At 45.7% G+C, this 27,638-nt stretch overlaps 1 long non-coding RNA gene across 2 annotated transcripts in view; it reads left to right on the top strand.

The window, feature by feature from the left end:
* The first annotated feature begins 11,247 nt into the window (after positions 1-11,247).
* The window catches only part of LOC146785054 (uncharacterized), a 113,682-nt gene continuing 97,291 nt past the window's right edge, over positions 11,248-27,638 (top strand). For both annotated transcript variants that reach the window (XR_014970906.1, XR_014970905.1), the window contains exon 1: positions 11,248-12,483. This is a non-coding gene — a long non-coding RNA (uncharacterized LOC146785054). The remainder of the gene's footprint in view (positions 12,484-27,638) is intronic.

Genomic DNA, 27,638 nt, shown 5'->3' with positions numbered 1-27,638 from the left:
AACGTCGCTTACAGGGCAATCCGAATCGGAATCGCTTGTATATACGAGTTGTATGGTCTTTTTTACAATTTGTATGGAGAGCGTCTATTTGTACGGATCGTACTTCCTAGGTTGTAGGGGAATCCTTACAAGTACGAGTTGTATGGGGAAAACGCTCCATACCACGATTTGTACAGCGTTTTTCCAGGATCGGAATCGATCCCTAAATGTATATGCTGTAACTGAAAAACACGCAACTGTCGCACACCGTACGCGGATCCTTCACGACATTTCTAAAATGGTGGCTAGCATCCGCGTACCCACTGTGATGTGTACAATTTGGGTGAGCGACTCCGAAAAAAAATGGGAAAAAAAATGTAAAAAAGAAAATAATATAAATATATTAAAATAAAAAAATACAACCAAGGAATTAAACAATATTACAGTTTTATTTATTTTATTATTTTGTTTTTTGCAATTTTCTGAAAAATATATAATGTTATTTAATGAATAAAATATTTATAAATAAACAGTTAAAAAGTGTAGAAAATCAGTACAAAAAAGGTATAACTACTATTACACTTAAAAATTAGCATTTAAAAAACCTTTGAAATTCACTGAAAAAAACATAGGTTTCAGAGACGTTATAGTTAGACATTAGCATTTTAAAAAGCTTTGAAATTCACTGAAAAAAGCATAGGTTTCAGAGACGTTATAGTTAGAAATCAGCATTTAAAAATCCTTAGAAATTCACAGAAAAAAACATAGGTTTAAGGGTTGTTATAGTTAGTTGGACATTTCACTTGTACAAAACCATAGAAATTTCTCCGTTATAGTTAGTTCTGCTAACTATAACTCGCGGGCCCGCAATGCACTGCTGATGATGTCACATATTACATCATTCATGACATGGTCAGTGACATCACTGATGACATCACTGATGACATCTCAAATGACATCACTGATGACATCATCCACGTGACAATCTGATACACCTCATCATACACTAGTATAACCTTTCATCACTTACTGTAAAATACAGAGTACCATATTTGAAACCATTGACACACCAATACCAGTTAGTACATACCCACTCACTGATTCCTAAGTCTACACACACAACTACTCATTCAACAACAGAATCACTTATACATGCAGCCACTAATTAGTAGAACACTATCAAATGCACTTATACACATATATAGACATTGACACATCAGCAGTCATCTTAGTCAGTTATGCAGTCATCCTACTCACTCATGAAAAAAATTAATCACACATTTACTTACTTACACAATTATACACACAACACCTCATTTATTCAAACACATAGTAACTCATAGTTAATGTTAAAAAATCTCCATTACAATTATACACTCATTCATATAGTTACTCTCACAATCACTGACTCTTATGTAAACTTATTTATATACACCAACTCTACCATACAATGCCTTTTATTTTTTTACTTTGTTGAAGATGTACAACTAAAACATATATTCGCTCACCAACACACAAATAAATACACTCAGTCACCCAAACAACTGTTTCCACATGCACTCTTAAACCTATACACCTAGTCAATCAACAATTCACACATCTATGCATAGAGTTACATACACCCCATCCAACCACAGACAAACTCAGTGTCCCATACAAATACTCACCCAACTAATCAATAACTAATATACACACTCATGTAGTTAGTGACCAACTGATGCAGCATGTTATACAACAATAGAGACAGTGATGCACACATTCACATAGTTTAGTTACTAATCCATGTATTAAGTGAGACACTTTTAATTACTCACTTAAACAGACAGTCAGACAGCTACTATATCCTCCATCCAGACAGTTATATATCCACTCAATCTTCAATATAGATTGGCATATATATAATACATATTTGAATTGCAAACTAAACCACATTCACTGGATGATGTCATCAGTGATGTCATCAGTGATGTCATTTGAGATGTCATCAGTGATGTCATCAGTGATGTCACTGACCATGTCATGAATGATGTAATATGTGACATCATCAGCAGTGCATTGCGGGCGCGCGAGTTATAGTTAGCAGAACTGAGGAATTTCTATGGTTTTGTACGAGTGAAATGTCCAGCTAACTATAACACCCCTGAAACCTATGGTTTTTTCTGTGAATATTATATATACTTAGCTCCTCATCTTTATACCTTGACAATATATATATCTTCAAAGTACATAGATGTGGACTTAAGTAAATCTAGACTTCGCTAGATACACCTACCTTTCGATATTTAGTCTCAGATATTTTGTCCATGATATTAGTGTGCCACAATATTCTCATACTAGAGAAGTTTTAAGGCATTGGCAAAGTGGGCTCTGGCCCAGGGGCCCAGCCTCTCAGGGGGCCCAGCTCTGTTCTGCAGAACATCTTGCCCCTAATGACCTTGAATAATTATTAAACAGATTTTTTAAATACTGTTTTCCTTTAATTTATTTTAAATGAGGATGGTGTATGAGAATCTATTACAGACATTTTGCGGGGAAATGTTGTTTTTTATATTTCATGCAACATCCATATTAAAGATTTTTTCAGATCAAAATAGGACCTCACATATGAGAAATGGGAGAGTGTCACAGATATTATTTGCTGTAATATTAGAGAGCTGCTGCTGTGTTGCAATATTGAAAATACACACTACAAACAACACATGTTGAATTTGGATGAGTGTACCAGTGTGCTGTCAGGGACCTGGCCAAAGAGGACATGAAACAGCTGAAATAGGTTCATAAATTCAAAGATGTTCTCAACAGGGACCCAGAAATCTGTTTAGCGCACATCCTTAAGATGTCCCTGCTCGTACTTGATATCCCAGAGTACAATCGAATAATACCAAATCGGGTGATAGAAGCGTGTTATTTATAGCTGCTTAAAAATGACAGACGTGGGTAAAAAGCGCGATATAAAATATTGAATATCCTCATGTTTTTTCATAAGTGCTGATGCTTGCGGTAACTACTGGTAAATGGCCCCTTTGCGGTCCGAAAATAAATTCCAGAAATATTCATGGACTTGCCAAAGCTTTTAATTTTTTCAGTGCTGAAAGTTTTAGATTTCTAGCTGGAAATTCTGACTCCGCAGATAATGCGGTCATGGTTTGCTATAATCTTTAATGAAAATGTCCTCTCCTGAATTCCGTATACATTTTGAATTACAAAAAAATAATGGCTCGCCTCGCCCGACAGCACTCGGGGAGATCCCATCAAGATTGCACAGCGTCAGACTGGGATATCATAAGATCGCAGAGTGACACAGATAATGTGATGAGTTAAAAGCGGCCAAGATTTATTTGGTATTGTTTGGAGACTCTGGAATGTTTATCTGCTCTCCGCAGCCATAGATTATTTCACGCACGCCTGCAGGAACAAAACTGTGTATCTTCAACGGAGAGAAGGTTGTTTTCAGAAGTTTTCAAATCATGTGACTGTGTTTGCAGCTAACATTTCGTTTAAAAACAGGGAACGCTTACTTTACATTTTGTTGATTAGATAGGTGTCTTAAGGAAACTGTCCTCAGGACCTCCTACCAGCCTACTGTCAGTCTCTTGTGTTTGTATTCATTCCTTCCAGCAACCAAGACTGTAAGGACATCCAATATATGTTGGGAAAAGTTCCAATAATGCTACAAATTTAAAGATATGACAGCAAATTATAGGTTGGGTTGGGGTGCAACCAGGTTTGCAGGGGAACATTTTCCTGGCCGCGCTGAAGGCCTGCTGCACCTTGAGGGCTCCCTCTCTGCCACAAGCAGGGCCGGCTTTAGGGCAGTGCGACCGGTGCGGCCGCACTGGGTGCGGACCTGGAAGAGGGCACTGTCCTGTGTTTAGCATAACTTAAGATTTAAAAGCACCTGCTGCAGAGTACCTTGGGTGTCCAGCTTTCAGGCAGCAATAAAAATGTCATGATAACTCTTGTGATTAATGTTCCTACCAGAGAGAGAGCGAGATCGAGTTTTACCTAGGGGCAGAGGTCGAGTTTTACATAGGGACAGATTTGACTCACGGTAAAGTAGCTTAAAGGGTTAATATGGCTGCTGCAAAGAACAGATCTGTATTTTCTGTTGATAGCTGAGTGGATTAGAAAAGGCAGCCTTTACCAGCGCTTTGGAACAAATGAAATGTATGTGAGAGAAGGGCTATGGAGAGATGCTGAGCACTTTTGCTGGCTGGTAGTGAGGGAATCCGAGGAGGAGGAGGTCATGGGAGAAGGGAGGTGCCCAAAAAGATTGTTGCACAGGGTGCTACCAGCCCAAAAGCCAGCCCTACCCACAAAGTAACCAGTGTGTCCCTAATAATTGGGAAATATTATGGAAACCTTTAGAGAGTGTTGGAGGTCCGTGACTTGTTACTATGTGTTGGCAACATAATTAACCCCGCTCTCTCATCCCCAACATCCAGAGTGAAGGCTTGGGATGGGGACATTCATATATTCCTCAATTTCAGTGCTTCCTGGTATTTGTATGCTCGGCTCTACCCTCTCACGATGAAGTGGCAACGAGGAAAGGTGCTATCTTGGGACAGGCAGCAGGTGAGGACGTGAAAAAGGCTGCGGTGCATGACCATACATGTTAAACAGCATTGTGCTAAATGGAAGAACTCTGCAGCGTTCCCGGCTCTAGATTTCGAAACTTGGAATGAGTGGTGGGGAATTTATTGCCTGAGGGCGGTACTTGAGCTAGGAAGAAATCTAATCCTGGGCTTTGCCTATTAGACCAAACTGAGACAGACACTTCTTAGCGATTTTGTGTAACGCCATGTCAAAAGCCAACACAAAGTTCAAGTAAGACCAAGATCACAGTGTGACCCTGATCTACTTGAGTGTGAATATCATCCAGGATGTATGCTAAAACTGTTTCACTACTACGATGAGCATGGAAGCTGGATTGTGCTGAATCAAGGATTTCATTGCTTTCATCAGCCAGGGATGTCTTTAGGCGAGGACTAATGCCTGCGTCTAGGCAATTGGAGCCTTGCCTTCCTGAAGTGATTGATTGCAAAGGTTTATTGAGGAGAGGGCAATTATATCAATTTCTGATGGAAAATATGATATGTTTGTCCTTAACACACAAAAGCACAATGCACAATCTGTCTTTCACTCACTAATATGCAGCAGGTTCCAGTCCCAATTGTGGCATACCAAATTGTTAAAAGTATCTCTTTGATGACTCTCCTGAGCATTATGCTACTTGTTCAAAGAATTGCCCATAGATCCACCTATTCATTGTGCGATAGTGCCCTCCTAAAAGACTTGCAAACAAACAGTTACTCAGAGGTAGGTGTCTGGACAGTGCCCAGTGCCCCATGATGGGCCACAAGTCACAGGAGTCCACCAGCCCAGAGGACTACCACTGCGAGACAAGGTGTTTCTGGCGCAAGTTCGCCAGATCTCCACATACAATGGCAAGTTATATAAAAGGCTCTATACCTTATAAATTGCTGGTCGTACTGAGAATTTATGAGTTCCGAGGATGCCCACAGATTTGGGCGCAAGGTCCCCAGCAGCAAAGTCAAGCTTGGGATATCCAGGGCCATAATTCTATCAACAAAGTAAAGCTGGAGAGAAGAGACATGCCATTAAAAGGCTGCCATTTTCCGAACCACTTGACAGATTTTCATTCAGGCAATGGTTCCTGAGTCAGCACGGCCTTGCCTAGGTACTTCTCCAATTTCATTTGGCAAGAGGATGGAATGAGCGGTTCATCAAAATTCTTAGTGGTGACTATGTGTTCTACAGCAGCTGAGTGTTCTCCTGTCCTCTAGCCGAGCAGACTTCAAAATAGCTCCTTCATCTCATCATAATCAATGGGCTATTGGCTCCTTTCCCCAGGAAGTCTTTCCTTTCATCTTTCTTACAACAGGCATGTTTGATCTCCTTGCAGTTCAGTTCAGCAAAATTATTGTCCCAGACCTGGTCCTCTGGAGGGGAACAGTGAAGAGCATCACTCAGATATATTCTGCCCTGAGAACTCAGTCATCCCCTGCTGGACTGGTGCACACCTTTGTCCTTAATAATGAGGGACTCTAAAATTAATACCCCATCATGCTGGCCAATATTTATCATCAGAACTGGTAATCAGTTCTCTTGAATGGATAACATTCTTGGGGCTGCTCCAATTAAACAGTGCACAGATTACTGCATGGTCAAATTATGTAACCGGCGAGAATAACACTGATTACAACTAGCACAGGTGCCAGAAAACTGAAGCCACAATATTGCTTGACAGAATTATCAGGTCCTAGATGTCCTTTACAAAAATATTACCCCATTGGAGGTAAGAACAGAAAAGGTGCGCCCACTAGAACGATATACTTGCAAGTGAAATTTAGAACACAATATTTCTGTCAGATTACATTTTTGCTAACAATATTCTGACATTTAACTGTTACAAATACTGTTTAGGACCAGATGGTAACACACACCCTTGTAAGATGCAGACCAGACATAGGCGCTGTACCAAGCTTATCTTTAAGGGGGAAAATAGCCTTCTCCCCTGATCACACTATCTTATACAATACTACTTGAGACTGAAGGCAAAAAGCAAACTATCAAGTCAACAGAGACCGTTGTGCCTTAAAAAAAAGTCGACCAGAATTCCTGGTGGTCACACAATAGAGAGACAGAAAGGGATTCCTCCATTTGCCGTGACAGCCACACAACCGCACAGGTCCCTGACTCAGCCTGCGATCCACACTTGGGGGCTGATTACAATGTTGTTAGGAAGGGCTCCAGGAAGGGATTCGGTATTGTCGAATCCTATTCAGAACTCTTTTTTTCCGACCAAAATAGGTTTCTTTTCCGGATGACCGAGTACGATGCAAGGAAGCCATCTGGGCTGTCCGAATCAGTTACGAATGGGATGCAGGCAGCCGGTGTCATTTGGATCTGACTCCTACAGCCCAATGGAGACAGTTTCCGAATGAGCAAGTACGATGACCATTTGGACAGCAGTTCCAAATCGGTTTGCCCGAGAAAAAACGGCATTGGGAATCGGACTTTGGGAGCCCGTTGTGGACCCTCCTTGACCTGGAGGCGACCGAATGTGGCCGGTGGGGGTACCCAAGGGACCCCTCTTCCCAACCATGCACAATGCGGCAGGCCCCAGGGGGTGCCTGCCACAGGGTGCAAGATTTTCCCCAACCACCCCTTTTTGCAATGGGAGCCTGTGTTATTGCTAGGGACAAATACTCCCATTGAAGTCAATCGGAGTCTGACCGAACAGAGTCTGTAAGCATCTGGACACATCGTAATCGATCAGTAGGACTCCCAGAATACGATTCTTTGGTAAAGCATTCCTCAGCTGATTTGGTGGGAAGGCTTTCCTAATGACATCCAAATCGTCCCATAAGTGTACATATCTTTCCACCAATATCACAATTATATGTGTGGGATCCCGGTTAAGAGAAACTGGTAGAGCTCTTTACTTAAGGGAGGCCAGGGGGCATCTTCCTTTGAATAAAACATATAGAAATGTATCTACCTTCACTAATAATCACTTTACCTCCACTGACTTCCCACAAAGCCTAGTTAGAGCAGTCAGTAGCCATTCTTAAAAATGGCTGCTCTGGGTTGCCCTCTTGAACATAGATCGACTCTCTGAGGTCTCAGTTCATTTATCAGAGTGGTCCTCCGTGAACGTGCATGACTTTTTTGGGTTAACTGTTAAAAAGGAAAGATCACAGAGACTGCACAGGGAACTTGATGTAGAGAAGGAGAAAACGCTTTCCAGCTCCTCACACAGAATTTTCTGTCCCAACTAGCATGTCTGAAATATTACTCATTATATCTCACTTTGTCCTTGCATGGCAGCAGGAGTCTGACTTCCAAGTGCAGTATTAATGTATTTTTTTTTTGCATAATTATATAGCGCGAACTCGACCCGAAGGTATTGGAGCGCTTTACACGAGCACCGTATTTACATTACACATTCAGGTACGGTGAGATTAAGTGATTTGCCCAGAATCACAGGATGTAGACGCGACTCCGAGGCTCGAACCCTGGTTTCCAGCACCAAAGTCGGCAGTCTAGCCGAAGAACCACATCCTCTCCCCTAATCCGGGACTGCCTGGCTGGAATTCCCCATCATAATTTCACGAGGAAGTATGAGCGTTTCTCAGCAAGCCACATTTTCTAATAGTGGGGCAGGACAGCATTTCTCTGCACCTGTCTCACTGCCAAATCAACAGTGACCATCTTCTCAGTAGACCTACCGTACTAGTGATAGGCAATGCCAGTATTACTCAGCATCATTTCCACCCATTTTGTGGGACAGTGAAACCACTGATGTGGTTGTAAGTGGATAGCATCATGCTTCTAATGGACTGTACCACCAGGTCTCTGCATGGCTGCTATATTTGTAATGGACGGTATCAGCACTCCCCAGCCGTGCTGTTATGTTTGCAGTGGAGTCCTTCTGAAATCTTAGTGAGTTTGCTTTACTAGTAAACAATAGTGCCAGCACTCCTCATGGGGCAGCCTAGCTCTTGATCGCAATGCACTTTTCAATAGGACAGTTAGTGCCAGCACTATTTCGCATGGCTGCAATACCTGTAAAGGAACAATATTGGTGTTTCTCTGACATAGTGCCTACTTTAAAAAGGACAGTTACCAACACCGTTCTGCTGGTTTGTCATACATTTATTGGGGCAGTTGCGTCACTTTTTTGCACTCCTGCTACACTTTACTTGGGACCGAACCTGCACTATTTTGCATGAAATAGAAATTTCTGTTTGGCATGAAATGGAGATTTAGTGGCAAGTTGCAACTGTGTTCACTTGTTAGCACTTGCAATATAGAAAAACACAAATATCTTTAAATATTTGGTGCCATAATTTTTATTATGAGAGCTGAAAACCCTGTACACGTACCTGTTTTTAAAAAACAAAATGAAGTTATCAGTACCTGACACTCCTTCCATGCAACATCAGAATACAGAAACTGAGAGCCCCATCACCGCACACTCTCTTCGGATATTTTCATGGACTCAATCTAAAAACAAGCATTGGCATAGCCAATAGGTCTCGCCTTTGGGACCGTATAAGTGTTTAGTCATGCAACAGTTGCATAACTAAATACTTATAAGGTCCCAAAAGCGAGATCTATTGGCTATGCCAAGCGGCCAGGCGGCCGCAAAAGTGATCGCGATCAAACATCAAAGCGGCTGCGAAAGTGAAAGTAATTGCGGTCAAGCGCGGCGCGCGCGCCCGCGCACATGCACTGTAGGTCTAGGCTGGCCTGGTAGCACTTTTTGGAGCACTCTCAAAAAGTCTTGTCAGACCAGCGCATGCGCTGGGTCAGGCGAGACCTAAAAATATGGCCATCCCCTGAAATACATTGATGGTCGAAACTCTGCCCTGATCAGTTTTTTCCTCGACTGTGCAGATTTAAAAAAGTTGAACATTTATATCGAATGAGGAGGGAGTTATTTCGTATTTCTTCAACCAAAAAGCCTTGGGTGCTTGAAAATACCTTATGGTCGCCAAAGGGACCTGCAAAGACCCTTTCACTGCTTTCATTCTGCAGCCATGCAGTTGCAGACTCAGGCATGCCAACCTTAGAATAATTTTCACCCTGTAATTGTTCAGGGAGAAGGGTGTGGAACCTAGCAGATTGGAGTAACTTTCCATGTCCTGGAGAGTTTTAATTGGAGCCCAGCTGAGCAGAGCAATCACGCCAGAACTGAAAACCTGCTCTGTGCAATGGAACAGAGACTGTGTGTCCCAGGGCGGCACTGTGTGAGTTGGCAGGCCTGCAGACTATCTTCAGTCTCCCTGCCCCACAAGTTCTGCAGCTCTGTGCACACAGCAGCTGGATCATTCCTGGCACGTGCCGGAGGTGCGCTCAAGGGTGTCCAGCTCAATATCAACACAGAGAGTATTAATTGCTCAGACCTAAATTAATCCATTTTATCTTTGAGTGCATCCCATCTCCTCTCCTCTGTTCATATTTTCTCTTGTTTGTACTCTTTAAAGGGAATCAGACAACTGGTGTTTACTTCTTAACAAACTCTTGACATTATATCATTTTACCCCTCTTCTGGGAGTTGCGCAAATATGGCCATGCAGGGATTCGAAAAACAGGGACAGATGTCAGGACTGTTGGTCCTGCACAGGAACAAATCATCCATGCGCCTGCATGAGGACTGCTTGCAGGACTGGGTGTGGAGAGAATCCCCTAGGCCTTCCAACTTTAAAAGCAGCACCATTACCCCAACATCCAGTGAATCCCCGGTCTGCGAAACCCATTACAATTCAGGAACTAAGTGAACAAACAGCTCCCTACAGTCCCTAGAGTTACTGACATCAGGGGAATCAGTAGATTTCCTAAAAACTTTCTATGCCAATTTTTTGTGGACTAACATGCAGATTTTGGTGTTAAACACAAAAATTCTCATGAAAAATTTGCGCTTTACAAATGTGGATATTATTATGATATGGTAAAAATCATATACTTCCCCCCTGTTAAACTCCGGAAGGTGTGACCTGCCGCACTTCAATGAAGGTTGAGGTATTCAACTTATTTGATAATTATCAGATGCGTTAAGTACAACCAAACTAGTAATTCCAACACCTGGGTAAACAAGGGGCTTAGCCGGGGTTCAGAAAACAGCAACCTACTCGCACGGATGTCATTTAGGAGCCGGTAGGGGTCACTCCTGCGACCCCTGGCATGCCCCTTGTGACCCCTGGAACTGCCTTTGCAACCCCTAGCGTCATCAGTGGCAGGAACAGAAGTAGCTTGTCCTTATGGACGTCGGTGGGGGCTTCACTCAACTCGTTTTTTTCCAATTTGTTATTATACTAATAGTGAAGAATATTACATCATTCACTATTAGTTTATTAAAAATGGAGTAAAAATAACTGGAAAATGACTTTCCCTGGCAGCTGATGTTAGTAAAACAAAATTATTGTAAACATATGCATGTACGTGCTTGCAGTTTTGAGTGTGCTTTGTAAAAGAGTGTGTGAATGTGTGCTCATGCGTTGGCAGAGTGTGTGTGTGCATGTGTGTGAATGTGTGTATGTGTGTCTGTGTATATGTATGAATGCGTGCGTATGTATAAGCATATGCATGTGTGAGTGAAAGTGAAGGTCAAGGGGCATGTGAAGTCACTTCCGCTATCCCTGCCATTTTGGTGAATTGACGTCCATGCCTCCTCGTAATCAGACCCATTCTCTCTGGGCGAAATGCTCCAGAGCGGCGGTGCTGCAGCCGATCTCTATGGGCAAGAAGTTAATGTTACCATTTCTATCAGGATTACCGCTGGGCCTTTATTGAGGATGATTTACTTTCGAGGGCCGCCATCTTTTTTTCTCTTTTTTTGGTCCGATTCTTTTTAATACTGTGCTGGGCTGGGCACCAACCTAAGACGGTTTCAGAGTTCTCCTGCCCCACTTGGAGTCTTGGACACTGCCCAGTTGTCCTGGACCGGTGACTTCTTTCTGTTCCTTTGATTTCCCTTTCAGACGAGTGGCTGAACCTGATCTTTGCTGAATGTTTTTAATCTCCTGGCTTGTTCCCAAATCCGCCTGTGAAAAGCTCGCCAGACTCTTGAAACGTTGTGATTGTCATGCAGGGCGTGCAGCTATTTAAGTTCCGGGCAGTTGCTTTTCTTTTTTTGTACTCCATGCTTTCTCACATCAGGCAATTGTATGCTGCTGGAATCTTCGAGGTGACCCGTTGTAAGAGGTTACATCAATATTGCTGGCTTGACAAGGATAAATAGAACTTAAACGATCTCACAGCTGAGAGCAGATAACCCTGTAAATACAAGCCCACATGCTTGTGTGAGGTCGGTGGCAGCTGGGAGAGGCAGGTGTCGGGCTCTGTAAATACCGGGAAACAACCGTGTTTGATTTGCCTGCAGCAGCGGCTGACGGACAGAAGGCAGAGGGTAGGGCCTGGCCAGTTGGGTGCTCTGCTGGAAATAAAGCCACAGGCTGTACTAAATGCCATAATTGACTGCAATATAACTTTGAAAATGTCTGCCTGTAGATTTTGAACATAAGCGGCGGTGAATTTGCATATCAACAACTCCCACGTGGGTTTGCTCCTGGAAAGAATACCACATTAAAACTGCTAGGGTCACTTCTAGATTTTCTAGAAAAATAGTACAAATACTTATTTTTTTCTGTTATCATAACTGTTCACGTATCAGCTGAGAAAGGCTTAACTTCGTACTCTTTGATTAAACCAACGTGTTTGTTTTGGTTGTGTCAGGGCACGGCTGTTGACCTAGGGCGAGACAAATACGAGCTCAAGGTGCTGTGCCAGCAGAGCTTAATTTGAGCCGGTGGTTGCGGTGTGGGCCACAGACCCTCATGTTTGGGGGGTCAGGCCCTTATTTTTCCTCATCCGTCGTTTCCGAGATCAAGAGAGGGAAAAACAATCAAACAGGAAAGGAGGAAGAAGAGAAAAACGGAAAACACGCACAAAAGGAAGACAGCAGGAACCTGAAAGGTGAGATATAGGGGCCGAGAGTGCTTGGCAGCTGATTTAAGAGGCCTGGGGGGAATGGAGGACTACACAATGCTTCTTGTAATTTTCCAACAACATTGACTAAAATGTAGGTTATGCAGACATTTTAGAGGAATTGTTCCTGAAACCTTGCAATACTTAACGATGTGCCCCCTTCCCTAAAGCATTTTCCCCGCAGCAGAAAATATATTTTTTTCGTCCATAAAAAAGATTGCTTAATCATTATAAACCTGTTTTGTGTTTTGCTGGAGTAGGGTTTTATGCTTCAAAAGTTGCAAAATCCATGTAGGTTTTTTTCTTTAGAGCACAAAGTAATACACAGTATTTGCCACTTCTTTCCAATGGGAATGGGTGCACATCGTGGGCCATACTATTTAAACAATATGGAATAGAAATTACAAATCTAGCCCATATGTCTACGCCCAAACTTGGTTGCGGATTTACTAGGTACTCATTGAAATGGCTTGAGTTAAGAGGGCAAATTTACTTTTGAAAGTATTTATCAAAGCGTAATATATCTTCATTATGGTCTAATACTACCAATTATTAGGTATCTTCAGAATGGTTTAATATTACCCGTTAATAGATATCTTCAGTATGGTTTAATACTACCAATTATTAGATATCTTCAGAATGGTTTAATATTACCCGTTAATAGATATCTTCAGTATGGTTTAATACTACCATTTATTAGATATCTTCAGAATGGTTTAATATTACCGGTTAATAGATATGCTACAAGGGCAGGGAGTGGGCATTCTAGGGGAAGAATTGCCTCGAAGGTTTTGAAGCAATTTGTGTGTATTGACAAACGAATCCATTGCCTATTGCCATCCTTATAACCAGTTTGATGTTAACTCCTGTCAAAGACAGTGAACAGAGCTGAAATTGACATCTCTCCATGTTAGTAAAGTATTTTCGCTGTGCAGAAAAAAAATGACCTTTGCAATAATGCAAAGGCATTTGCGCATGTGCAACTCTACCCCATGTGCAATTACTCAGGCGGAACTGCCTTTGCTCAAACATAATTCTCAAAACTGTCACAGGTTTTTCTGGAGAACTCTTGGAAATGTGTGAACTAAAAAAATTAAGGATGCATCTTTCAGAATTCCTTTGAGAATGAGGTCCATAAAGGAGTGCGCCGGGAAACCGGTGACAGTCCCAGGTTTCAAAGAAATGTTCTGCCAAAGTTTTGTGAATTTCCACTTATGTGCATGCAACGGCAGCTCACATTCTTAATTGTATATAGTGTAAAATTGCTCATGAAAAACTGCCCTCGTGCACTAACTTTTTTTTCTCTAAAAGGTAAATAATTGTCCTTGTAGAAGACCTAATTTCTACACACCTTTAACAATTTTAAGAGTGATGCCTTCCCACCCTTGAAGTAATGAACACAGGTTTACTCCTTCCCTTATACAGTTATAAATCCCCTACTTTCCCAGGGTGGGACAGGGTTGTAGGAAAGTTTGGAAATATCCATTAACTAATGGATTTGTTGGTGTTCTCAACAGTTCCTGGGTATCCCCACCCTAAAATTCCAATGTATAGTATTAAATCACTCTCAGGCAATATTATTCATGAGTACATCCCCTTATGAGAGCAAAATAAAGTTTTGTGAATTATATAAATGTGAATTTACACTCATAAGTCGAACAATGTGATTATTTTGAACTCTCATGCGCAAATGGCTTTGTGAATCGGCCCTCATTCATAAATAAAACCTACTTTAAAAAGTAAACGGAGCAACATTTTTAGTATGGAGCATGCATAAAACCCTTCCACTTGCTCTATAATGTACAGTTCTTGATCAGATAAAGAGCAGTGGATCCAAGGTCATGTCACAAAAGATGAAATACCATACCACCTTTTTTTGTCCATCTCAGCTCTTTGATCCTTGTTCACTGGTGTTCCTCCCTACATCAGTGTTTGTCCTGCCCCTACAGCATAGCTGCTTTACATTCACTTTTGATTGGATGACTTGTAACCTTCCACTGGTGATGACAATGTACAATTTTCTTAAATGCCTTTGTCATTTACAACTCCATGGCCTCTTGTGCTTGCTCTGAACACTGCTGCATTCACTCTGCCTCGTCATTTGCCTCTCATTTCCCCCCTTTCTGTCCCTCCCCCCCCTCTTCCACTGCCCTTCTCCACCACCTCTCTTTTATCACCTCCTGCTGCCTTCTACTACTTGTCAATGACTGTTGATGCTGGCTTTACCAATGCTGGATGCTTTTAAAACTACAGAAGCATTGGCAAAGCAAATCGCAGTGACCAGCCTTCTTGAAAGTTTATTTTCTACATGTTCAAAATGGCCATCATGTTGAGTGATGTAATGTGATGTAACTCAACATGATATGACACAAAGTGACAGCCTTCATGAATGTATAAAAACATTATTCTCTATTCTTTCAAGAGGGCTACCATGATGCAAGAAAGAACATAATGTGACACAATGTAGTGGCCATGTTGAAAGTATAGAAACATTGGTGCATATTTAAAAGCCCCTAGCACTAGCGGAGCATTAGCTTTTTTGACGCTCTGTTGGTGCTCTATGCTAGCCCATATTTAGAAGGTTGTGCTAAGCCACACAGTTTTCTGCACCAAAGAGTGTTGCAGTGGGCATTCCCAGCAACAACCCTGGCTTTTTGACACTGCTCCAGATTTACATGGATCTGTAATTCTGAGGCAGCGCCACGGTGCAAGGGTGGCTGCATTGGTGCATGGCTGCTGTTTTAGCGCTGGTGCAGGGGAGAGCGCAGGGGTGCACTGTATTCCTGTAAATACGGCACATTCCTGCGTTTTTGAGATGACACAGCTCGGCACAGCAAAATTGTGTGCGCCACTTCATTTCATTGTAAATATCCCCCATTGTTTTCTATATATTATAGTTGGCTGCTGCACTTCATCACCCCATGCAGCACAGAGAAATGTGGTATCAATTCTGGAAATACAGATTATTAGTTGCTATACTTTCAAGATGGCTGCTACTTTGCTTACAACACACGGTGTCATGAAATGTGGAGACATCTTGCAAATAGAAAGTTGACTTTTGTGATGGCTAAATGCATTACTGACTTTTCAATGTCAAAACAAGGCTGATTGTACCATCTGCAAAGAGATTGTTATATTTTAAAGCTATATGATAAGCTTTATAGCGGGCCTGAAGGCTGCACTTCAAACTAGAGGAATTGTCCAGGTAAAAATAAGTAGAGCTGGACGCTTGCACAAGGTACAGTGTTATGTCAGGAAGTCCAGTACTAGAGATTAGCCTCCTCCAATTTAAAACAAATTGAAAAAACGAAAACATTTTGTAAATGAGAAGCTCTCAGGGGCAGATTTACTATTTTTTCACATAGCACATTGAAGCAGCCGCAAATGCTGCACTGCGCAACGTGAAAAGGAGAGAGTAGGAGAGCGCCCTTTTTACTAAAATAAGGCACTCCTTCCCTCTCCCTAACGCCAGCGCTGAAATCAGCTGCCGTGCGCCACGGAGACACCTTTGCGCCATGGTACAACAGTGTCTCTGTGAGTCTAGCATTGGTTTTGTACTGGAAAGAATCCTTCCAGTACAAAATACTATGCACAGACTCACTTTAACCATTTTCCCACTGTGTATGTGTGATGTAAAGTGCAGCACACATGCAAAGTGATGTAAAGTGCAGCACACATGCAAAGTGGGACAAGAAGGAGAAATGGAAGCATTTCTCCTTCCTTGCGCCTACTTGAAAAGTGCACATTTTTCTCACGGTAAACCCAATCTACTTTATTTAGTACATTAGGTTTATCGTGAGAAACCTTGGGTGGTTGCATGGGAACGGCCATTCTCTACCCTTGGTACGCCCAATGGCGCAAAGTAATGTAAAGTCGCATTACTTTTCTGTTATTTCCAGCTTAAAACAAGTTTAGCCAGTGTCACCAAGCAGGTCGCTCCCACCATCCGCTCCCCCCATCTGCTCCCCCCATACCCCCATCCGCCACGCAGCCCCCTGAGGGTTGAACCTCCGTTGCCGCTTTTGCCGCCTGACTGCTCGCTCCCTTTTTTATTCTGTACCCCTGCGCTTGGCTTTCTGTGCCACTTTGTTTTTTCATTCTGTACCCCTGTGTTTTGCTTTCTGTACCCCTGTGCTCTGTTGTCCCTCTCCCACCGTCTTTTCCCGCTGTTTTTTCCCTGGGTTTTCCCCGGGTTTTCCCCCGCCGCTGAGCCCCTGCGGCCCCGCCCCCTTCACTCCTATTGGCCGCCCCGCTCCCACCTCCCAGCTGCTCCTCCCTCCCTCTGCCCTCATATGGAGGCCGCATAGCGGCCGCGCGCAGCGGGCGCGCCAATGGCGTGCCAAAGGCGCGCCTAAGGCAAGCCCGTCTGTGCCCGTCCACGCCTGGACTGCACCCAGCGCCAGAACCCCTGGACCCCGCACCCCTCACAACGCCAGACTGCACTACGACGCAAGCACCCTCCACGCACTCAACACCAGACGAGACCACCCCTGCTACCGGGCCACCCCGAAACGCACCCAGGGGCCTTTCAACTGCCGGAACTGCAGATTCACCAGCATCCAACCCTCCACACCACCAGCCAGAGAACCCAACCACCTCCGCTGCATCCTCCTCAACACCCGCTCCGCTCGCAAGCACGCCATCGAACTCTGGGACCTTCCGAGACTCCACCACTCCGACGTCGCCTTCCTGACGGAGACCTGACTGAACGCCACCTCAGCACCAAACATGGCCAGAGCCATCCCACAGGGCTACAAGATCTCCTGCAGAGACCGCACCAACGGAGTGGGAGGAGGAAACGCCATCATCCACAAAGACTCCATCAAAATCTCAACGAACACCGATGACACCCTCACCACCGCCGAGCACATGCACTTCCAGATCCACACAGACCCCAACACCACCCTCAGAGGAACTCTCATCTACAGACCTCCCGGACCCCACCCACAGTTCAGTGACACCATCGCCGACCTCATTAGCACCCACGCCCTCGCTTCCACGGACTACATCCTCCTCGGGGACCTGAACTTCCACCTCGAGAACAACAACAACGCCAACTCCACCGCCCTGATCGACAACCTCGCCAACCTCGGACTCAAACAGCTCGTAACGACACCTACTCACGCCGCTGGACACACGCTCGACCCCATCTTTTCCGCAAGCTCCCACGTCTCCTTCAACCACACCTCCGAACCACACTGGACCGACCACAGATGCGTCCACTTCACCTTCAGAAAACCCACCACACACCACCGCACCCAACAGCTACCACGCCGCTGCTGGGGCAAGGTCACCGAGGACCAACTGACTACTGCCCTCGCCCTGAGACCACCCACCGACCCCACCGACTCAGACACCGCCGCGACCAACCTCACACAGTGGATCAACGACTGCGCCAACACCCTCGCCCCTCTCAAGACCTCTACAACCAACCACACCAACAAGAAAGCCGCCTGGTTCACCGAGGACCTCCGGATCTCCAAGCACACCTGTCGGAAGCTGGAGAAGAAATGGCTCCACGACCGAACACCAGACAACCACACAGCCCTCAAGAGCGCCACCCACAGACACCACCAACTCATCAGGACCGCCAAGAAGACCGCCTTCAAGGACCGCCTAGACAACAACGCACACAACACCAAAGAGCTCTTCAGCATCGTGAAAGAACTCTCCAACCCCAGCTCCAACACCAACGACATCCCGCCATCTCAAGACTTGTGCGACTCCCTGGCCACCTTCTTCCACCGCAAGATCACCGACATCCACGACAGCTTCAACTCCGACCCCCCCGCACCCACCACCGAATCCACCACCCCTGCGACTACCACTCGCACCAGTTGCCTGACCGTCTGGTCCAGCGTCAGCGACGAAGACACCATCAAAACCATGAACTCCATCCACTCCGGAACCCCATCGGACCCCTGCCCTCACCACGTCTTCAACAAAGCCAGCGCAACCATCGCGCCTCACCTCCGGAAAACAATCAACTGTTCCTTCAAGACAGCAACCTTCCCAGAAAGCTGGAAGCACGCCGAGATCAACGCCCTTTTGAAGAAGCCCAAGACGGACCCCAAGGACCTCAAGAACTTCCGGCCCATCTCCCTGCTCCCTTTCCCGGCAAAAGTGACCGAGAAGATTGTCAACAAACAGCTGACCCGCTACCTCGAAGTTAACAACATCCTGGACCCTTCCCAATCCGGTTTTCGCAGCAACCACAGCACCGAGACCGCCCTCATCGCCGCCACTGACGACATCCGGACCCTGATGGACAAAGGAGAAACAGCCGCCTTCATCCTCCTAGACCTATCAGCAGCCTTTGACACGGTCTGCCACCGCACGCTATCAGCACGCCTCCATGACGCCGGTATCCAAGAGAAGGCCCTGGCCTGGACCACATCCTTCCTCTCCGGCAGAACCCAGAGCGTCCGCCTCCCACCCTTCCGCTCCAAAACCACCAAGATCATCTGCGGCATCCCACAGGGATCCTCCCTCAGCCCGACGCTATTCAATATCTACATGGCCCCCCTCGCCCACGTCGCACGACAACACAACCTCAACATCATCTCCTATGCCGATGACACCCAGCTGATCATATCCCTCACCGAAGATCCCCACACCGCCAAAGCTAACCTCCACAGAGGAATGAAGGCCGTAGGCGACTGGATGAAGGACAGCAGACTGAAGCTGAACTCAGACAAGACAGAGGTCCTCATTCTTGGACCCACCCCATCAGCCTGGGACGACTCTTGGTGGCCCACGTCACTAGGCACAGCCCCGGAACCCACGGACTACGCACACAACCTGGGGGTCATCCTCGACTCCACTCTCTCCATGACCAGGCAAGTCAACGCCGTCTCCGCGTCCTGCTTCAACACCCTCCGTATGCTCCGCAGGATCTTCAAATGGATCCCCCTCGACACGAGAAAAACCGTTACCCAGGCTCTCATCACCAACAGACTCGACTACGGGAACCCCTCTACTCAGGAACTACAAACAAGCTCCTGAGACGACTCCAACGCATCCAGAATGCCTCGGCCCGACTCATCCTCGACGTCCCCCACCGCAGCCACATCACACTCCACCTGAGAGGCCTGCACTGGCTCCCCGTCAACAAAAGGATCACCTTCAAGCTCCTGATCCACGCACACAAAGCACTGCATTACACCGGACCCACCTACCTCAACAACCGACTCAGCTTCCACACCCCCACCCAAAGCCTCCGCTCAGCCAACCTCGCCCTCGCCACAGTACCTCGCATCCGAAAAACCACCGGCGGCGGCAGAACTTCTCCAACCTCGCCGCCAAGACCTGGAACACTCTCCCCACCATCCTACGACAGACCCAGGACCTGCTGGCCTTCAGAAGACTCCTCAAGACCTGGCTCTTCGACCAGTAGCACCCCCCCCCCCCTCCCCAGCGCCTTGGGACCCTCTCGGGTATGTAGCGTACTTTACAAATGCAGTGATTGATTGATTGATTGATTGATAGCTCTAGAAAGTAAATTGGGAAAAAAAGATTTTGCGCTGATTTGCTTCACTTTTGTGACAGAAACACAACACAAAATCTTAGTAAATCTCCCCAAAAGATTGTTGATTCCAACCCCATGATTCTGTTTGACAACTGCTGTACTGCCTCTTCTTTTCCAATTCTAGCAAAGGGGAAAGTAGAGACATTTCTTTTGGGAGTGCACTTCAACGTTAATCTGAATTTGCCATGTATGGTCCTTATTTTAGACGCAGTAATAAATGATCCTAGATACGTATATACTCATTTTTGCTTACTCTTAACACATTTTTTTCTGAAAACGTCTTTTTAAATGACCTACGGATTGCGCAAGATCATTTAGTTCTTGTGCGCGTTCCAGCAGGCATCACGGAGAAACAGAAACACTTGGAAAATGTGGTGACAACCAGAGCGGTAAGCAAACGCAAATAGAGCTGAGGACAAAATGTTCATACCCATAATCCTTTGCAGTTGAAGAGGTTTGCTTTTCTGACTGTTTTTCAGTTTTTTGTGAGAATAACAACATCGAGGGCAGAGCAGAAGTATAGTCTTTTACTAAATAAAACTATTTCTTAGTCTACTCAATTTAATGTTGGAGGGGCATAAGAGGACCTCCACATTCTACAAATAACTGGTTCTATTCTTCAGATGTGAAATGCAAAAACACATTTTGATAGCCTCTCTCTGCCTAGGGATAGCTGGAGGTATGTTTTACTGGGAGATGAGAGTTAAAAGCTAGTCAGTGTTCTTCGCAGTGCGTTTTGTTTGAAGATTTGCTTGTTCGCGGGCTGCATCTATCTGCATGGCACCCCGGTTAAGCTAGACGGACATGCACAGGGCCGGCTTTAGGGCAGTGCGACTGGTGCGGACGCACTGGGCGCTGACCTGTGGAGGGGGTGCTGACCTGTGGAGGGGGCCCTGTGTTTAGCAATAACTTATAATTGGTGAGATGACGGGCACTTTTGAGAAAATTCGAGGAGACGGTCATTGGGTGTGAGGGCGCCGAAAATGATTGTCGCACCGGGCGCCACCAGTGCTAAAGCCGGCCCTGGACGTGCAGGTACTCACCTTAGAGGGAAAATTTGTGAAAAGCATACTTAATAATTGCCCCCCGACTTCAGATAAAGACTCTTGCAACATACAAACTTCTGCTTAACAGTTTCTAATTGTAATGCTGGCAATGCACTACAAAGAGCCATATTGATGACCCGGTTTGCATTGTGTTTGCAACGTGGTGCATGCGCGACACAAACCTTAAGTGAGATTTATGAAGCCACACAGGGCCACTTTGCATGGCGCTGAGTAGCTTCATAAATCTGGAGTAAAGCAACGCAGCGCAAGTCGCTGCTTTGTCTTACTCTGCCCCGCAAAGGCATTCCATGGGTGTCGCGTGGGGGTTCCAACGCAACTCTTATGGATTTTGACACACTCCCAAATTTATGAGAATTGGTAAACTGGGAATGCACCAAAAAGATACGCCGTCCCAGGAGAGGTGTAACAAGGAGAATATCTTTATTTCTCCTCGTTCCTTCCTCTTTCTATTTGTGCTGCATTATGCAGCACACATAGATAGAGAAAAATGCCTCTCAGGATTGTTTTTGTGCAGAAAGGTATCCCTTCCTGCATGCAACGGAGACACCCTTACACTGCGGTGCTAGGGTGCCTGCATTGGCGTTAGGCTGCCAAAAGTGCGCCAGCGCAGTGGAAAAAGGCAGTAATGAGCCGTATTGACTTAAAAATGGGATATTGCTATCCTTTCCCTGTCATGGAGTGCAGCACAACAAAGTGACTTGCTGCGCTGCATAACAAGTTCATTAATTTACCCCAAAATATTTAATATACATTTCTAATTTAAATGTATATTGGATCCTTAAACTTTCATAGTTGTTTCAACTATTATCAGGAAATAACTTAATATTGCTCCATCAAAACAAATTATGTTAGTATGAACTAGCAACATGACAAAACTATAAAACGTGTTCTTTTTATTAATTTTGTGCCAATTAAAACTTAATTTGTAAAAGAATGAGTGCAGAAGCCCCAAGTGTTGTTCAGTATCCCTCCTCCTATGCTGTGGAATGTCGAGGTGCTAAACACTTAGGCTAAGTAGTCTTGATTCCACCTCATTTATAGTATATAGTGTTACAGGTCCATATTTTTGTGATAAATATTTTGACTCAAATGATCCCGGTTATGAAAAGGTAAAAGAAAATACAGTGCAACATAGAAGATATCAACATCATAAGGCACAATGCAGCCAGAATGAAATGAGGTGACATACCATGCAATACTACAATGAACACAGTGACTCAAAACAACATGGTCTCTCGTAACCTTAATAGATGGAGCCTAATTGAACATCAGCATGGCAGTGCACCACTTGGTCTTCCATAAAAGGTGGATATGTGAATAATATAGATGGTATATTGGAGGAGGGAGACTTCTCAGCTTGAATTATGAATGAGACCTGAGCCTATACCACTACAGTGCATCCTCAAACAGTTGAGGTCTTTGGCAACACACATTCTGTGAGTCTATTTCCATGCACATTTCTGAGGCCACTGCATATTTGTAGACCAGTGAAAAGTTTCCCCATTGTGGCAATTAAAATTTGTTAGACATTTTGAACCTGCAGGCTAGAGTTTTGTGCTTGATGGAGGAGCTGGCTCTGCTTATCACTGTATGCCAACATTTACAGGCTGACCATTCCACTATGCAGTGCCTGGGTTGGCTAGATACCCGCATTTCTCCCGCCTTTCCATTCAAGCACCTCTGTGCTCATTAGAATCATTCTGCTGGAGAATAGTGAAAGGACTCTGTAACAGGTACAATGTCTACTCTGAAGCAGACAAGAAATTAATGTGACTGCGATAATTATCAATCAGGCTTAGCGCGATCTCATCTCGAAATGGGGAATGGCCTACTTATGTATGAGATTCACTGTGGAAAAGGCAATGTTCTAGCATTTGGTGGATGGCAATGGATGGATGGATGGATGGACTGATGAATGATGGATGGCATGGCATGGGGTTGCAGTTTTAGATCCAGTTAGGGGATCAAGCTTGAACATTTTAAGCAAAGAGGAAGTTGTGGAAAATGAAAGTTTCAATGTGTGTGAAAGGATACAGAGCACGAGTTTCTTGGTGAGGTTAACAGATGAATATATGTATCGCCCATGCACATCGAGGTCCAGCTTTACAAACGTGACACACAACTCAGTGCTGCACCCAAAAATGCTGTGCTGCATTGCGTGGAAGAAGAGAACAGGAGAGTGCCATTTCTTCAGAGATATGGGTCTCTCCTCCGCTCTCCCTAGTGCAGGTGCAGAATTTGGTTGGCGAGTGCGAGACACACACCTTTGTGCCATAGTGCAAGGGTGTGTGCATGAGTGAAGCATAGGTTTTGTACCAGAAGTATGCCCTTCAAATGCAAAATGCTGTGGCAATACAAGTTGTAAACCTTTTCCTACTTTGTGTGCGTGATGTACAGTGCAGTACACATGCAAAGTCGAAAAAGAAAGGAGAAATTAAAACATTTCTCCTTTTAACGCCTGCTCTCCAGCAGCATTATTTTGTGGTGCAAAACCCTGTCTATTATGTTACTAGATAGAGTTTAGCGTCAAAAAGCATGGGTGGTTGCAATGGAATGCCCTCATACCACCAAGTAATGCCCACTTGGCACTAAGTATTGCAAAGCAGTGCGTCGCACTGTTTTGCATTACTTTTCCTTGCATTGATCTGTAAATCCGTTAGACCCGGGATCCCTGGTTGGATGAGGTAGGTACCTTAGGCAAAATAGGTACCCGTGTTTCCACGGCAGGGAAAGGAAGGTCACCTTCTGAGACAGCCCAAACTCACTCCCCTTGGTAGCTTGGCACGAGCAGCCAGTCTTATCTTCAAGGTAAATGTGTAAAGTATTTGCAACCATGCTCACAGCAACCCAATGATGACACCAAAAATATACTCCAAACTAGTTTTATAAAAACGACTATACATTTTATATAAAAAGATATACGATAAGACCACACAATATAAATCCAACATATGAGTATGTGTACTATTTCTCCTGGCCGGTTGTTAGGCCAGCCAGTCCTGGTAAGTCCTGGAGATATTAATGAGCACTTCTAAACATTTCACTAATCCTAATACCATGGTATGCAGTTCGTAATGCTAGAATCATGCACTTTTGCAATGTAAAAATAATGCAATGCGTAACATAACAATCAGGCACTTTGCAATGTAAAAATAATGCAATACGTAACACAACAATCAGGCACTTTGCAATGTAAGAATAATACAATGCGTAGTACAACCACCAGGTACGTCGTTATGCAGAAATAAGGCAATGCGTAATACACTAATCAGGTAGTTCGTTATGCAGTCATAATGCAATGCGTAATACGCTAATCAGGTAGTTCATTATGCAGAAACAATGCCATGCGTCATACGACAATAAGGTAGTTTGTTATGCAGAAATAATACCGTGCGTCATACACTAATCAGGTAGTTCGTTATGCAAGAATAATGCAATGTGTAATACGACAATCAGGTACTCTGTTATGCAGAAATAAGATAATGTGTAATACACTCCAGGACCAATCATGGTGCCTTAGGTGGTCTCTCCGCCACTCCTTCTGACTCACAGTCAGCCTCTGTCAACGGTTGCCCCCAACACGTGTATGGTGTAACAAAAAGTGCAGCTCTGCACTCCGGCCCCGGTATTGCCACTCCCTTGGCAATACGGGCCGCGATACGAGCAGAAGCAGAGGCTCACGCTGCAAGAATGAGAGAGAGGCCGAGAGCGTCTCCCTCCGAGCCCGCATCCCACCCCAGGAGTCGACACACATTACCTGGGGGCGTGAACTCACTCTCCTCTCCTCATCCAGTGGCTTGTGCCTCCGATGCAATCTTTGTGAATTGGCAACGGCGGGCTCGGGCCGGCGGCTCAGCTCCTCCGGGGCTGCCGGTCCGGTCTCTACTGCTACGAAGATCTCAGGCTGCCACAGGGCACGTGCACACAGCGTCGCTGAGACTCCCTTGATCTTCGGGTGCGCGATCACCAGGCATTCCACACGAAGGTCTCAGGCTGCACGAAGAACACGCGCACAGCGTCGCTGAAACTCACTTTAACTCCGGGTGCACGTTAACAAGGCAATCCTCACAAAGGTTTCAGGCTGCACAAAGCACATGCACACAGCATCGCTGAGACTCACTTGGATTGGATTCTGGGTGCATGATAACAAGGCAATCCTCACGAAGGTCTCATGCTGCACAAAGCACATGCACACAGCGTCGATTAGACTCACTTGGATTCCGGTGCACACGATAACTGGACAATCCTCACAAGGAGGTCAGGCTGCAAAAAGCACATGCACACAGCGTTGCTGATCCTTGCTTGGACTCCAGGTGCCCACGATCACAGGGCACTGCTTATGAGGGTCTCAGGCTGCAGCAAGCACACGCACACAAGGCCGCTGAGACTCTCCTGGAAACTTTTGTGTTCCTGAGTTACCGCAACAGAGAGCCAGCTCCCCTCCGGCCCTTGTGGATAAGTTACTACAGGACACAGCACAGCAAAGTCCTTTCAAGCAGGGGGACACATCACACAGCAAAGCCCCTTTAGCCTTTCCTTGGTCAAAACAGCAAACTGGAGGCCAGCCCCAGAACTCACAGCAAGGGTCAGTCCTTTCCTTCAGTCTCTTCAGTTGTTTCTTCCTTGGCAAAGGTTGCTCTTGAACACGGAGTAGCTCCAGTCTTGTTCAATCTTGATCAAGCCATTCTCCAAAGTTTAGGGGCTTCAGCTCTCATAGTTATACCCCTTAATGGCTTTGAAGTCTTTGTGTTCAGGGGGGCACTGACCCCTGTTCAAACCAGTTCTGGGTGCCTCCCTGCCAGTGGCACCTTCTTCCTTTGATTAGTGGGGGTCTGGATTCTCAATCACTCAGCAGGAGATGGGACTATTGTTTTATAGCAGCAACCCAGGCCTATTCACCTCTAGGGGCTACTCCGTGAACATGAGCCATCAATGGCATGGCACCTCAGCCACATAATAGCGGAATGTGGGGAGAGGTGAGAACCAGGCATGTGTGCAGGAGGCAGGAGAACCATGGTTGGGAAAGTACACAATACCAAGAGTGGCGGCGATGTGCTGGACAGACCGCAGCATGCATAACACACTAATATCCATGGCGAAATACGCCGCTGGTGTATGGAGTGTAGTGGACAGTGGACGCAACCATGTCACCCCAGCCAGTGGGGGAGTTCACGGAAATGTTGCCTGTTACATCCCCCCGTAAGCGTGAGCGGAGTGGGATTGCCCGGCATATGCCAGGCCAGCATAGGGGTGTGAATAAAAAGCACATAGCCCTGGGTGTGGTCCTCTTCCGGAATGCCCAACGTCTCTGCCAGGGCGGCGCCTCTCACCCAGCCACGAGGCCGACGCCATCCTCATGAGCGGAGTTGCCTGCGATCCTGTGCACCTGCCGTACCCCAGCCCGCTGGACCCCGAACCCATCAGGCCCGCCTCTGCACAGCCAGGCCACACTGATCGCCTGCCGACACTGGCGTGTGTCACGGAGGGCCTACCACGTGCCGGCGCAAGCTCCAAGCCCGAGGCCTGCGACCTTGGCAGCCTCCTCAGACCATCATGGCCTCCACGACACAGGCCCGCTTTACTCCTTTCTCGTTGACGTACTCTACTGCTGCATCCGGCCTACACTTCGGTCAAGTAGGTCATACATTTGGAACTGAGTCTTGATTACACGATGGCAGAGTACATATGTTCATTGCAGATTTTATATCAGTGTACTCCCTTCGATGTGGTGCCACCAATTCTGTGCATGGCATTCTTATGACACATGTCTGTTGTCCCCTGCTGACTACTGCCTTCGGCCTACACTACGGACAAGTAGGTCACACATTTGGAACTGAGTCTTGATTACACCATGGCAGTGAACATTATTTAAGGCAGAGTTTATGTCACTATGCTCCCTTCGATGTGGTGCCACCAAGTCTGTGCATAGCATTACAACCACACATGTCCACACGGACTACTGCCCTCGGCCTACGCTGCGCACGAGTAGGTCACAGAATTGGAACTGAACATTGATTATTCGAAGGCAGAATACATATCATCACATGCAAGGAGAGGCGTAAGAGGATGACGTGTTGCAGTCCGGAGGGAATTGGATCATCATTACGGAGGTGATTGAACACTACCGACAACTGCCTTGGTGTCACTAACTCTGTGCATCGCGAGCCAACGACACATGGCTGTGGGCCACTGCTGACCGCTGCCTCCGGCCTACACTGCGGTCCAGTAGGTCACAGAGTCTTGATTTAGCGATGGTGGAGTTCATATCAGTGTACCGGCATCATCGCAGACTACTCCCCCTCCCAGCCCCGGTGCCACTAAGTCTGTTCCCCAACATTCATGGACACTCTCTGGTCATACATTGGTGCAGTCTGAGTCTATGGAGTAGGGGGTAGTTTTCATCCTCATGTGGCTGTCACCGAATTGGTGGTGGCAACGAGGCTGTCACTTTTCACTCCTCCATTTGCTGCTTCCGGATAACATCAGACCTCTGCATCATGCCCTGGAGGACACCTTCCACTATCCCCCACAACCCTCCGCCACATTCA

The sequence above is a fragment of the Triturus cristatus genome, chromosome 11 (genome assembly GCF_964204655.1).
Source record: "Triturus cristatus chromosome 11, aTriCri1.1, whole genome shotgun sequence".
Lineage (NCBI taxonomy): Eukaryota > Metazoa > Chordata > Amphibia > Caudata > Salamandridae > Triturus > Triturus cristatus.
This window is presented reverse-complemented; position numbering and strand designations above follow the sequence as displayed.